Below are 13,113 nucleotides of genomic sequence, written 5' to 3'. Positions count from 1 at the left end.
CACTGGGCATTCCTTACTCTGGTGTCAGCACAGCTAGAGGATTGTGTGTCATAAGAACATAAGAACATAAGAAATAGGAGCAGGAGTAGGCCATCTAGCCCCTCGAGCCTGCCCCGCCATTCAATAAGATCATGGCTGATCTGACGTGGATCAGTACCACTTACCCGCCTGATCCCCATAACCCTTAATTCCCTTACCGATCAGGAATCCATCCATCCGCGCTTTAAACATATTCAGCGAGGTAGCCTCCACCACCTCAGTGGGCAGAGAATTCCAGAGATTCACCACCCTCTGGGAGAAGAAGTTCCTCCTCAACTCTGTCTTAAACCGACCCCCCTTTATTTTGAGGCTGTGTCCTCTAGTTTTAACTTCCTTACTAAGTGGAAAGAATCTCTCCGCCTCCACCCTATCCAGCCCCCGCATTATCTTATAAGTCTCCATAAGATCCCCCCTCATCCTTCTAAACTCCAACGAGTACAAACCCAATCTCCTCAGCCACTCCTCATAATCCAAACCCCTCATCTCCGGTATCAACCTGGTGAACCTTCTCTGCACTCCCTCCAATGCCAATATATCCTTCCTCATATAAGGGGACCAATACTGCACACAGTATTCCAGCTGCGGCCTCACCAATGCCCTGTACAGGTGCATCAAGACATCCCTGCTTTTATATTCTATCCCCCTCGCGATATAGGCCAACATCCCATTTGCCTTCTTGATCACCTGTTGTACCTGCAGACTGGGCTTTTGCGTCTCATGCACAAGGACCCCCAGGTCCCTTTGCACGGTAGCATGTTTTAATTTGTTTCCATTGAGATAGTAATCCCATTTGTTATTATTTCCTCCAAAGTGTATAACCTCGCATTTCTCAACGTTATACTCCATTTGCCATATCCTCGCCCACTCACTCAGCCTGTCCAAATCTCTCTGCAGATCTTCTCCGTCCTCCACACGATTCACTTTTCCACTTATCTTTGTGTCGTCTGCAAACTTCGTTACCCTACACTCCGTCCCCTCCTCCAGATCATCTATATAAATGGTAAATAGTTGCGGCCCGAGTACCGATACCTGCGGCACGCCACTAGTTACCTTCCACCAACCGGAAAAACACCCATTTATTCCGACTCTTTGCTTCCTGTCGGATAGCCAGTCCCCAATCCACTTTAACACACTACCCCCAACTCCGTGTGCCCTAATTTTCTTCAGCAGCCTTTTATGGGGCACCTTATCAAACGCCTTTTGGAAATCCAAAAACACCGCATCCACCGGTTCTCCTCCATCAACCGCCCTAGTCACATCTTCATAAAAATCCAACATGTTCGTCAAGCACGACTTTCCCCTCATGAATCCATGCTGCGTCTGATTGATCGAACCATTTCTATCCAGATGCCCTGCTATCTCCTCTTTAATAATGGATTCCAGCATTTTCCCTACTACAGACGTTAAGCTGACCGGCCTATAGTTACCCGCCTTTTGTCTCCTTCCTTTTTTAAACAGCGGCGTAACATTAGCCGTTTTCCAATCAACCGGCACTACCCCAGAATGCAACGAGTTTTGATAAATAATCACTAACGCATCCACTATTACCTCTGACATTTCTTTCAATACCCTGGGATGCATTCCATCCGGACCTGGGGACTTGTCCACCTTCAGTCCCATTAGTCTACCCAGCACTGCCTCTCTGGTAACATTAATTGTATTAAGTATTTCTCCTGCTGCCAACCCTCTATCGTTAATATTTGGCAAACTATTTGTGTCCTCCACCGTGAAGACCGACACAAAAAACTTATTTAAAGACTCAGCCATATCCTCATTTCCCACTATTAACTCCCCCCTCTCGTCCTCCAAGGGTCCAACATTCACTCTAGCCACTCTATTCCTTTTTATATATTTATAAAAACTTTTACTATCATTTTTTATATTAATTGCTAGCCTAGCTTCATAGTCTATCCTTCCTTTCTTTATCGCTTTCTTAGTCTCTCTTTGTTGTTTCTTAAATTTTTCCCAATCACTTGTTTCTCCACTATTTTTGGCCACTCTGTACGCAGCTGTTTTTATTTTAATACTCTCCTTTATTTCCTTCGTTATCCACGGCTGGTTCTCCCTTTTCTTACAATCCTTGTTTTTTGCCGGAATATATTTTTGCTGAGAACTGAAAAGGATCTCCTTAAAAATCCTCCACTGTTCCTCAGCTATCCTACCTGCCAGCCTGCTCTCCCAGTCTACCTTAGCCAATTCATCCCTCATCCTATCATATTTCCCTCTGTTCAAACAGAGGACACTGGTTTGGGACCAAACTTTCTCCTCTTCCATCTGAATCAGAAATTCGACCATATTGTGGTCACTAGACCCAAGAGGGTCCTTCACAATAAGATCCTTAATTCTACCTACCTCGTTACACAATACCAGATCCAAAATAGCTCGTTCCCTCGTCGGTTCCGTAACATGCTGTTCAAGGAAACTATCCCGACAGCATTCTAAGAACTCTTCCTCCATTCCACCCTTACCGACTTGAGTCTGCCAGTCAATGTGCATGTTGAAGTCCCCCATGATTATTGCCGTTCCGTTTTTACACGCATCCCTTATCTGCTTGTTTATAGCCCTCCCTACCTCAACATTATTATTTGGGGGCCTATATACCACACCTACTAGTGTCTTTCTCCCTCTACTATTCCTCATCTCTACCCATAATGATTCCTCAGAGCCTATGTCATCCCTCAGTACTACCCTGATATTATCTCTTATTAATAGCGCGACCCCACCACCTTTTCCTTCCTGTCTATTCTTCCTAAACGCTTGATACCCCTGGATATTCATCTCCCAGTCCTGGTCACCTTTCAGCCACGTTTCTGTAATGGCCACTAGATCGTACCCACTTGTGCTGATTTGCACCATCAACTCATTTACCTTGTTCCGAATGCTTCGTGCATTCAGGCAAAGTGTCCTTATTCCAGCTTTTATCTGGACCCGCTTTGATGAGTCGCGAACACCCTCTCCCTCTATTCCCTTATCTAAATTACCACCTTCATTCACTTGCACCCTCTCCTCTACCATTAATTTTGTAATTCCCCTTACCCCTGCATCCTCCCCCCCATCAATTAGTTCCTTGATCCTAGTCAACTCGTCTAGCTCCCCTCCCCCCAACCTATCTAGTTTAAATTCTCCCCAGTAGCCTTAGCCAACCTACCGGCCAGGATATTGGTCCCCCTGTGATTCAAGTTCCACCCGTTTTTTGTACACAGATCACCCCTGCCCCTAAAGAGGTCCCAATGGTCCAGGAACCTGAATCCCTGCCCCCTGCACCAGTCCCTCAGCCACACATTCATCTTCCACCTCACTCCATTCCTGCCCTCACCTTCCCGTGGCACAGGCAGTAATCCTGAGATTACTACCTTTGCTTTCCTCTTTCTCAGCTGTCTCCTTAATTCCCTGTACTCCCTTTTCATGACCCCTTCTCCCTTCCTACCCACATCAGCGGTACCAATATGTACCGCTACCTCAGGCTCCTCTCCCTCCCACCTCAGGATTTCCGGGACGCGACTAGCGACATCCTGGATCCCGGCCCCAGGGAGGCAGACCACCATGCGAGAATCCCGCCTACCTCCGCAGAAATGCCTGTCTGTCCCCTTCACCATCGAGTCCCCGATTAATACCGCCTTCCTCCTCTTGTCCTTAGCCCTCTGAGTTACAGGGCTGGACTCCACTCCTTCTAGTGTCCTTTTAGCCTCCTTGAGGAGGGATGTAAGGAGGTCTTGTGGCGCAGTGGGTAGTGTCCCTATCTCTGGAGCTGTGGTTCTGACCTCAAGTTCCAATGTTCCCAACGGATCTCCCACTCACCTGACGAAGGAGCAGCGCTCCGAAAGCTAGTGGCGTTTGCTACCAAATAAACCTGTTGGACTTTAACCTGGTGTTGTTAGACTCCTTACTCAAGTCCCAACCCAGGACTTGATTGTCACAGAAGGTGAGTTGGTAATGTGGCCAAACAGGTTGATTATCAGTTTGTAAATCCTCCCAATATGCCTGATGGCAGGCAGTGAGACTAGGAGAATTCCCAGGTCGTTCTTTAAAATGCAACGGGAAACCACTGCACTACCTTACCAAGCATAATCAATGAAGCCATCCGAATGGATGTCTGTGGTCACTAATGCCCTTAAGGATATACTTGCATTGGAAGCAGTTCAGACAAAGCTCGTGAGGCTGATTCCTGGGATGGAGGGATTGTTTTATGAGGGAAAGTGGAGCAGGTTGGGCTTAGACTCACTGGAGTTTGGAAGAATGAGAGGTGATCTCATTGAAGCAGATAAGATTCTGAGGGGGTTTGACAGAGCGGCTGCTGAGAGGATGTTTCTCCAATTGGAAAAATCTAGAAATGGGGGGCACATTTCAAATATGGGGTCTCCCACTTAAGACAAAGATGAGGAGATTGTTTTTGTCTTTCAGAAGGTCATTAATCTTTGCGATTCTTTTCCCCAGAGAGCAGTGGGAGCTGCATCATTGAATACATTCCAGACTGAGTTAGACAGATTTCTGATTGATAAGAGAGTCAGGCAGGAAAGTGGAGTCAAGGACACACTCAGGTCAGCCATGATCCAATTGAATGGCAGGCTTGAGGGGTTCGAATGGCCTACTTCTGCTCCTATTTCTCATGTTGTTACATTGACATCCTATTTGATCCTGAGCTAAGCCATATCCTCCCCATCATCCTGTGGTCAAATGGACAACAGCCTGAGCAATTAGGCCCAACATCAAATTGGACACTTTAAATTAGTGGGTTTCGTCCGGGTGCTCTGGTTTCCACCCACAGTCTGAAAGACGTGCTGGTTAGGTGCATTGGCCATGCTAAATTCTCTCTCAGTGTACCCGAACAGGTGCCGGAGTGTGACGACTAGAGGATTTTCACAGAAACTTCATTGCAGTGTTAACATAAGCTTATTTGTGACACAAATAAATCAACTTTAACTTTACCAGAATTGTTTCGCATATCGAACAGGGACGCTTCACTTTAACAATAGAGAAGTCAGCATGACCCGAAACCAGAAACCAGACCTCTTACATATTAAATAGAGAAGCTCAGGTTTCAGAATGGAAGAGTTGTTATGACCCAAAACCCATCAGGAGGTACTCAGCCAGAAGACATTACGATTGTGTATTCAGCCAGACTCCCTGCTATTAAAGATGGATGTACAATTAGGATGACCTGACCTAACCTCATTGGGTGTTGTGAACCCACCCCCAACCTGTCACCCCTTTGGCCAAAAGCCAGGGAGCGTTTAAAAAAGGAAGGGGAAGGATAAAAATAGCCATTTTCAAGACAAACTCCAGCAAAGAGTCCACCAAACCTACTGCGAGCTGGGATGACACAAGAGAGCGTGCAAGAAAACAACAACCATCACTCCTACCTAAGCTCATCTGCTTTTGGTACCTCCATTCTCGACTATTCCAACGCTTCCCTGGATCTGCCCTCATTGTCCACATCCCTGATACTTGAGCTCACCCGGAACTCTGCTGTCTGAATCCTGACTCCCACCAAGTCCCATTCATCCCTTCACCTTGAGCCAGCCAACCTAAATTTGCAACAAGATGAGATTTAAATCTTCATGCTTGCTTACAAAGATCTCCATGGCCTATTCCCCACCCTCTCTCCATAACCTCCTTCAGTCCTATAAACCTCAGAGGCCTCTGAACTCTGCAAACCTAAATTATTATTCGCCAAACACAGCAACCAATGCAAGCAGTGTGATCCCATGGACTATAAAGCAGATAAACAATCATAGGCTGGAATCTTAGAATTCTATCAACATATAAGGAAGTAAAAGCAAAATACGGCAGATGCTGGAATCTGAAACAAAAACAGAAAATTCTGGCAAGTCCTAACAGGTCTGGCAGCCTCTGTGGAGAGAGAATAGAGCCAACATTTCGAGTATAGATGACTCTTCGTCAGAGCTAATGAAGCTCTGACGAAGGGTCATCTAGACTTGAAACATTGGCTCTATTCTCTCCCCACAGATGCTGTCAGACCTGCTGAGGTTTTCCAGCATTTTCAGGTTATATAGGGAGATAATTCGGTTCATCATGTCTATGCCAGCTCTTAGTGCAACAACAATTTAACTAGCCTCATTGTTCTGCCTGTAATTTATTTCTCTTTGGGTGCTTATCCAATTCTCTTTGAACACTGCGATCTGTCTCCATCACATTCTCCAGCAGTGCATTTCAATCCAAACCACTCACTGTGCAAGAAAAACTTTCTTTTGCCATTCACCTTAAATGTCCTTTGATTCTCAATCTTTCTGCCAGCGATGCCAGTTTCCCTCTATCTTCTCTTTATTTTTAATTGTTCATGGCATGTGGTGGCTGGGGCAAGCATTTATCGCCCTTCCCTGAGAGCATTTAAGAGTCAACCATATTGCTGTGGGTTTGGAGTCACACGTAGGCCAGATCAGGTAAGGAAGGCAGATTTCCTTCCCTAAAGGACACAAGTGATAATCAATCATTCCCAAATTGAATTTAAATTTCACCAATTGCCACAGTGGGATTTGAACCTACATCCCCAAAGCATCATCCTGGGTCCTCTGCATTAATAGTCCATTCACAGTACCACTAAAACACCTCCTCCCCCTGACTGACTGAAATGAATGATTAAAGTAAAGTTTATTTGTAAGTCACAAGTAAGGCTTACATTAACACTGCAATGAAGTTACTGTGACATCCCCTTAGTTGCCACACTCTGGCACCTGTTTGGGTCAATGCACCTAACCAGCACATCTTTCAGACTGTGGGAGGAAACTGGAGCACCTGGAGGAAACCCATGCAGACACGAGGAGAATGTGCAAACTCCAAACAGACAGTCACCCAGTTAAATGCATGGTGTCATGGTGATAGAGTCTGGGTGGGATTGTGGTTGGTGCAGACACAATGGAATGAATGGCCTCTTTTTGCACTGTAGGATTCAATGTTGCAATGTAGGAAAATGTGACAGATAATTTACAGTCAACAAGACCCCAGAAACAGCAATGTGACCATGACTAGATTCTCATTTTCTTTCTGGTGTTGTTTGAGGGACCAGTTTTGACCCAAGACACTGGGGAGAACTGACCAGGCATGTAACCTCATTGAAGGATCAAAAAAGGATGGATTAAATAATATTTCACTGAAAATCTTTAACACTAACAGGAGCGATCATAGGGAATACCCTCCCGATTACTCAGAGAAGGAAATAATGTTCACAGTAGCCACTAGGTGGAAGCAATCTTACAACTTTTACAATCATATTTATCATGAAACCAATGAATGGTTATAATCCAACAAAGAGGACAAAAGCAATTTGTTCCCATAATTGAATGAAACATTTTGTTAGGTGGGATTTTAAATCAAAGGAATGTTTCTCAGGCAGGCATGGGTGGCACGGTGGCACAGTGGTTAGCATTACTGCCTCACAGCGCCAGGGACCCGGGTTCAATTCCCACCTTGGGTCACTGTCTGTACGGAGTCTGCACGTTCTCCCCGTGTCTGTGTGGGTTTCCTCCGGGTGCTCCAATTTTCTCCCATGGTCCAAAAGACACACTGATTAGGTACATTGGCCATGCTAAATTCCCCTCAGCGAACGTGAACAGCACCAGAGTGTGGCGACTAGAGGATTTTCACAGTAGCTTCATTGCAGTGTTAATGTAAGCTTACTTGTGATTCTAATAAAAAAACTTCTAATTAAGTTGAGGGTTAAATTGCCCCGAGAACAACAAAATTTATACCTTACCTATCACGTAAATATCCAAGACTTTCCAAAGGAGATAATCAAACCGAAAATTCAATACGCCACATTGGCTAGAACTCTCCATCCTATCTTATATTAAGTTGATCTTTCTCTACGCCCTAGCTATGACTGTAATACTACATTCTGCACTCTCTTCTTTTGTTCTCTATGAATGGTATGCTTTGTCTGTATAGCGCGCAGGAAACAATACTTTTCATTGTACACTGGGATTTTCCAGTCCCGCTGCTGTGAATGAAGATTTGGCTGAGTGCCAAATTCTCCGTTCTCACTAGCAACGGTAGCGGGGTGTTCAAAACAGGAGAATTCCAGCCATTCGGTTAGACAACCAAAAGCTGGTCAAAGAAGTAGATTTTAAAGAGAATCTTCACTTGGCTGTTCCACAGGGTAACTTGCTGCTGCATTACTCACAGGGGCAGCATGGTAGCACAGTGGTTAGCACTGCTGCTTCACAGCTCCAGGGACCTGGGTTCGATTCCTGACTTGGGTCACTGTCTGTGTGGAGTTTGCACATTCTCCTCGTGTCTGCGTGGGTTTCCTCCGGGTGCTCCAGTTTCCTCCCACAGTCCAAAGATGTGCGGGTTAGGTTGATTGGCCATGCTAAAATTGCCCCTTAGTATCCTGGGATGTGGAGGTTAGAGGGATTAGTGGGTAAAATATGTAGGGATATGGGGGTAGGGCCTGGGTGGGATTGTGGTCAGTGCAGACTCGATGGGCCGAATGGCCTCTTTCTGTACTGTAGGGTTTCTATGATTTCTATGACATCCACAGCAATATCGCTGATAGGAATACTAAGGGTGGACAGCCCCACTGATTCTGTGTGCGATTCTTTCCTCAAATGTGTTCCTTTACCCTTTTACTTTGGACAACAATTTCATTTGACTCTGGGCCTGTTCCGGCCACGACCATCCCAGGTATCCAATTGGGACCAGCACCATAATTCTTCACACCTGCCAAGTCCTCACCTCAAATGCCCTCTCCATTTTTGCCGAGTTGTGATACTGCTTCTGTGTGCTCTGTTTTGCCTCTATCCTCCCCATTAAATTAGGGAATATAAGATCTAACCTCGTTGACATCCGCCTACTCATTAGTAAGTCAGCAGGTGTAACACCTGTGGTGACATGAAGTGTCGTGCTATAACTGATCAGGAAATGGGTCAGTTTGGCTTGTGGAGAGGCTGACAGCCAATTGGATTTGATTTATTATTGTCAGACTGATGCACTATCAATCAAGTCAAGACTAGTTGTGAGCAAGACAAATAGGCTTTTATTAGCAAGAACTTGGAGCCATCCCTGTCGGAGATCTGGTCTGTACTGAAGGCTAGGGGGAGGAGCCACAGCCTTTATACCCGGACCAGGGGGAGGAGTCTTGGGCAGAACCGACAGGGATGTGCCACATGTACAGGTAATAATAAATACTAACTAACAGTGGTTAACCACAACAGATAACAGTGGTGTACCACACAGATGTATTAGTATACAGTGAAAAGTATTGTTTCTCGCGCACTATGCAGACAAAGCATACCGTTCATAAAGAAGGAAAGGCGAGGATGCAGAATATAGTGATTTAGTCATAGCTAGCGTGTAGAGAAAAATCAACTTAATGCGAGGTAGGTCCATTCAAAAGTCTGATGGCAGCAGGGAAGAAACTGTTCTTTAGTCGGTTGGTACGTGATCTCAGACTTTGGTATCTTTTTCCCACTTAAGAAGGTGGAATGTCCGGGATGCGTGGGGTCCTTGATTACGCTGGCTGCTTTTCCGAGGCAGCAGGAAGTGTAGGTGGAGTCAATGGACTGCGATGGACTGGAGATGGACTGGGCTACGCTCACAATCCTTTGTAGTGAATAGGCTGGGAATAGAGGGATGCGGACCGCATAGAGACAAAAGGTCTTTAGCTTAGAAAGGTGTCATGTGCCGGCACAGGCTTGGTCAGCTGAAGGGCCTGTTCCTGTGCTGTACTATTTCTTTGTTCTTTGTTCTAATAAGGGTTTGTGGTCAGTGACTATTATGAAATGCCATCCATAAACGTACCAATGGAACTTCTTGGGCTGGATTTTATGGCCTCTCTCATCCCAAAACCATAAAATCCCGCCTGAAGTCAATGGACCTTCCCCTGGCCCACCCCTCGCCCGCTCCGATTCCCGTGGTAGGCGAGTAGTTAAAATTCCACCACTTCACTCCAAAGGTGACGGCTAGTCCCACTTTCTCAATTGGAGAATAAGTTTCTTTAGCATCGGTCAGAGGTCACCATGCCGAAAAAAATTTTCAATTCTGATATAGTTCTGGGGCCAGTGCTTCCTTAATCGCTTTTATCTTCTCCTCCACAGGGTACAGCCCCTTTACGTCCACTTTGAACCTTAAGCACGTTGCCTCATGGGCCTTGAACATACATTTCTCCCTTTTTAGCCTCACTGCTGCCTGCTTAAATCTTGTTAAAACTTCTTCAAAATTTGCCAGATGCTCCTCTTCGGATTCTCCTGTAATCTGTACATCATCTGGGCGCCCCTGAAAGGGGAGAGCAGCCAATGGTCATCTGGGATTATGGTGACTTTACCTTTTACATCATTTGGATAGACAACCATCTTCAGTAGGTTCTGTAGCAAGCTTACCGTCGTGAGCTGGATAATTGCACATGCTGATGAGTCTCTGAAGGGTAGCCGAGTATACTGATGTTGATTGCAACAAATTCTCACGATGCCTCATCTAACTCTAATTGTTGCTACACATGGCTCACATCACGCTTAGTGTAAGTTAAGTCTCCTGCTAATTTAACGTTCAAATCTTCAATCCTTGGTATTGGATACTGAGCAAGTTTTGCTGCCTGATTGATGGTTAACTCCTCACATATCCTAATGGTTCTATCTGGCTTAAGCACTGGCACAATGGAAGCCGCCCATTCCAAAAACTGTACAGGTTTGATGATGCCTAATCCTTCCAGCCTCTTGAGTTCAGAGGCCTTTACACGTGAGGCACAGGATACAGGTTGGGCTCTGTAGAACTTGGGCGTGGCCTCAAGATCCATGTAAATGTTTGAATTTAGGCCCTGTATCTAGCCTAACTCATCTTGGGACATCTCTTGATTTATTTTAAGACATCCTGGATGTTTTCATCGTTGGTCTTGAAGATTTCCAGCTAACTTAATCTAATTTGACAAAGCCAATTCTGGCCCATCAAACTGAGCCCTTGGCCCTCTATTACTATTAGAGGCAGTTGAAGTGACTGTTGCTGATCGCTTACGGTGTTGTTGTTCCGAGGATTGTGATGTTAGTCTACCTTTAAGAGATTTTATTAATCACAGCCACAGCCTTAGGTGATGTCATTGGTGGGAGGAGAAAGAAATGTGTGCCAGTCAGGTGACAAGGATTGTTTTTAGTTTGGTTTTGGCTGCAGTGTTAGAAGCACAGCTGACAGAAGTCTCCCTCTCTGTTTTTATTTTGAAAATTTTACCAGTTAGCTGATAGCACATCTTGCTTGCCACCCTGCGGTAAAGAATCTGTGTTTTGGTGTTTTTGGGGAGCTGAAGACTACAAGCTGCTCTGAGTTTTCAAGATCATTTGAAATCAGCATTCAACCCAGGGAACTGGATTCCAGTATCATGTGAGCTTTAGCCTGTGCAGTGATAAATCTGTTTAAAGGGTTTTGTTTATTGGATGTTGGTTTTGGTTGGAACATCTGATATATATATTGGTTAAGGGTTATAATACATTATTGTGGTTGTTTTGTTTTCGCTTGTAATTGATAAAAATTCTTGTTAATTTTCTTACTATACATGCTAACAGTATTCTTAAATAAACTTTGTTTGATAAAAGCTCCCTAGTGGGTCACTTGAATTATACCTGAAATGAAACATCTCATGCTTATCCTAGCCAAATCAAGACCGATAACAAGATCCTTAAAGCTTCCCCTGTATGTGTGGCTAGTCTGGACATTGTGCTTCTGAACCCCTCTTTGTATAGAATGAAATGTTTGTTCCCCTTCACTTGCATTGGAGGCACCCATGTCCACCTCCATTCACCAACAACATGTCCTGCTCCCCCCGTGCCAACACTGTGGTTAAGAAAGCTCACCAACACCTCTACTTTCTCAGAAGACTAAGGAAATTTGGCATGTCACCTATGACTCTCACCAACTTTTACAGATGCATCATAGAAAGCATTCTTTCTGGTTGTATCATAGCTTGGTATGGGCTCCTGCTCTGCTCAAGACAGCAAGGAACTACAAAAGATCGTGAATCCATCACACAAACCAGCCTCCCATCCATTGACTCTGTCTACACTTCCCACTGCCTCAGAAAAACAGCCAGCATAATTAAGGACCACACGCACCCCGGGCATTCTCTCTTCCACCTTCTTCTGTCGGGAAAAACATACAAATGTCTGAGGTCACATACCAACCAACTCAAGAACAGCTTCTTCCCTGCTGCCATCAGACTTTTGAATGGACCTACCTTGTATTTAGCTGATCTTTCTTGACACCCTAGCTATGACTGCAACACTACACTCTGCACCCTCTCCTTTCCTTCTCTATGAACGGTATGCTTTGTCTGTATAGCGCGCAAGAAACAATACTTTTCACTGTATGTTAATACATATGACAATAATAAATCAAATCAAATCATTCTGACTGGCTGACCATTAACCATCAACACAATTATAATTGGGGCCATTTTGTCCACCTTAATGTTGTTTAACCTGTGTACTTCAGAATCTTTTTCACGGTTATTCTCAACACTGTGCACTGGGGTCGGAATTTATTTTTTGCTGGCCCCCCAGTAGGCTCTGCTTAGTCTTACATTTGCTCCTAATGTGTCCCTTCCTATTGCAGACAAAATATGTAGCTTCCCTGAATTTACATCTCTCCTGGGGGGTGATCTCTCCCACACTGGTAGCATTCTTCATAGTTCCTGGTCAATGGACCAAATTCCCTATACCTCTACCCTCTCTTTCGCACCAAGCCTCTTTGCTCATTATTTCCTGTGCCGCCCTCCCTGGCACTTCGACTACCAGCAGCTTCCCGCCAAACCTGGTGGACCTCACCTGCTTGTACATTCTGCAGTTCCATCATCCCCCCCTTTTGGCACTTTATATGACCTGGGTGTCATTCAATGCCTTCTTCAAATTAATCCCTGTCTCTGCTAGTATTTGTTTTGTATAGCTGTATTTTTAATACCGCAGACCAGCTTGTCTCTCAACATGTCATTGAGTGCAGAACCAAACTCGCATTGTCTTAGGCACAAAACAAACACCGCTATCAATTCCCCTGGGATTCTTGTCACTGAATTAAATTTGCATCCCTAGTTGACTGAGACCCTTGCTCCAACTGATTGATAGACACAAAACCATTATTCTT

Source organism: Mustelus asterias, chromosome 8, assembly GCF_964213995.1.
Source record: "Mustelus asterias chromosome 8, sMusAst1.hap1.1, whole genome shotgun sequence".
NCBI lineage: Eukaryota > Metazoa > Chordata > Chondrichthyes > Carcharhiniformes > Triakidae > Mustelus > Mustelus asterias.
Note: the sequence above shows the minus strand (reverse complement) of the source record.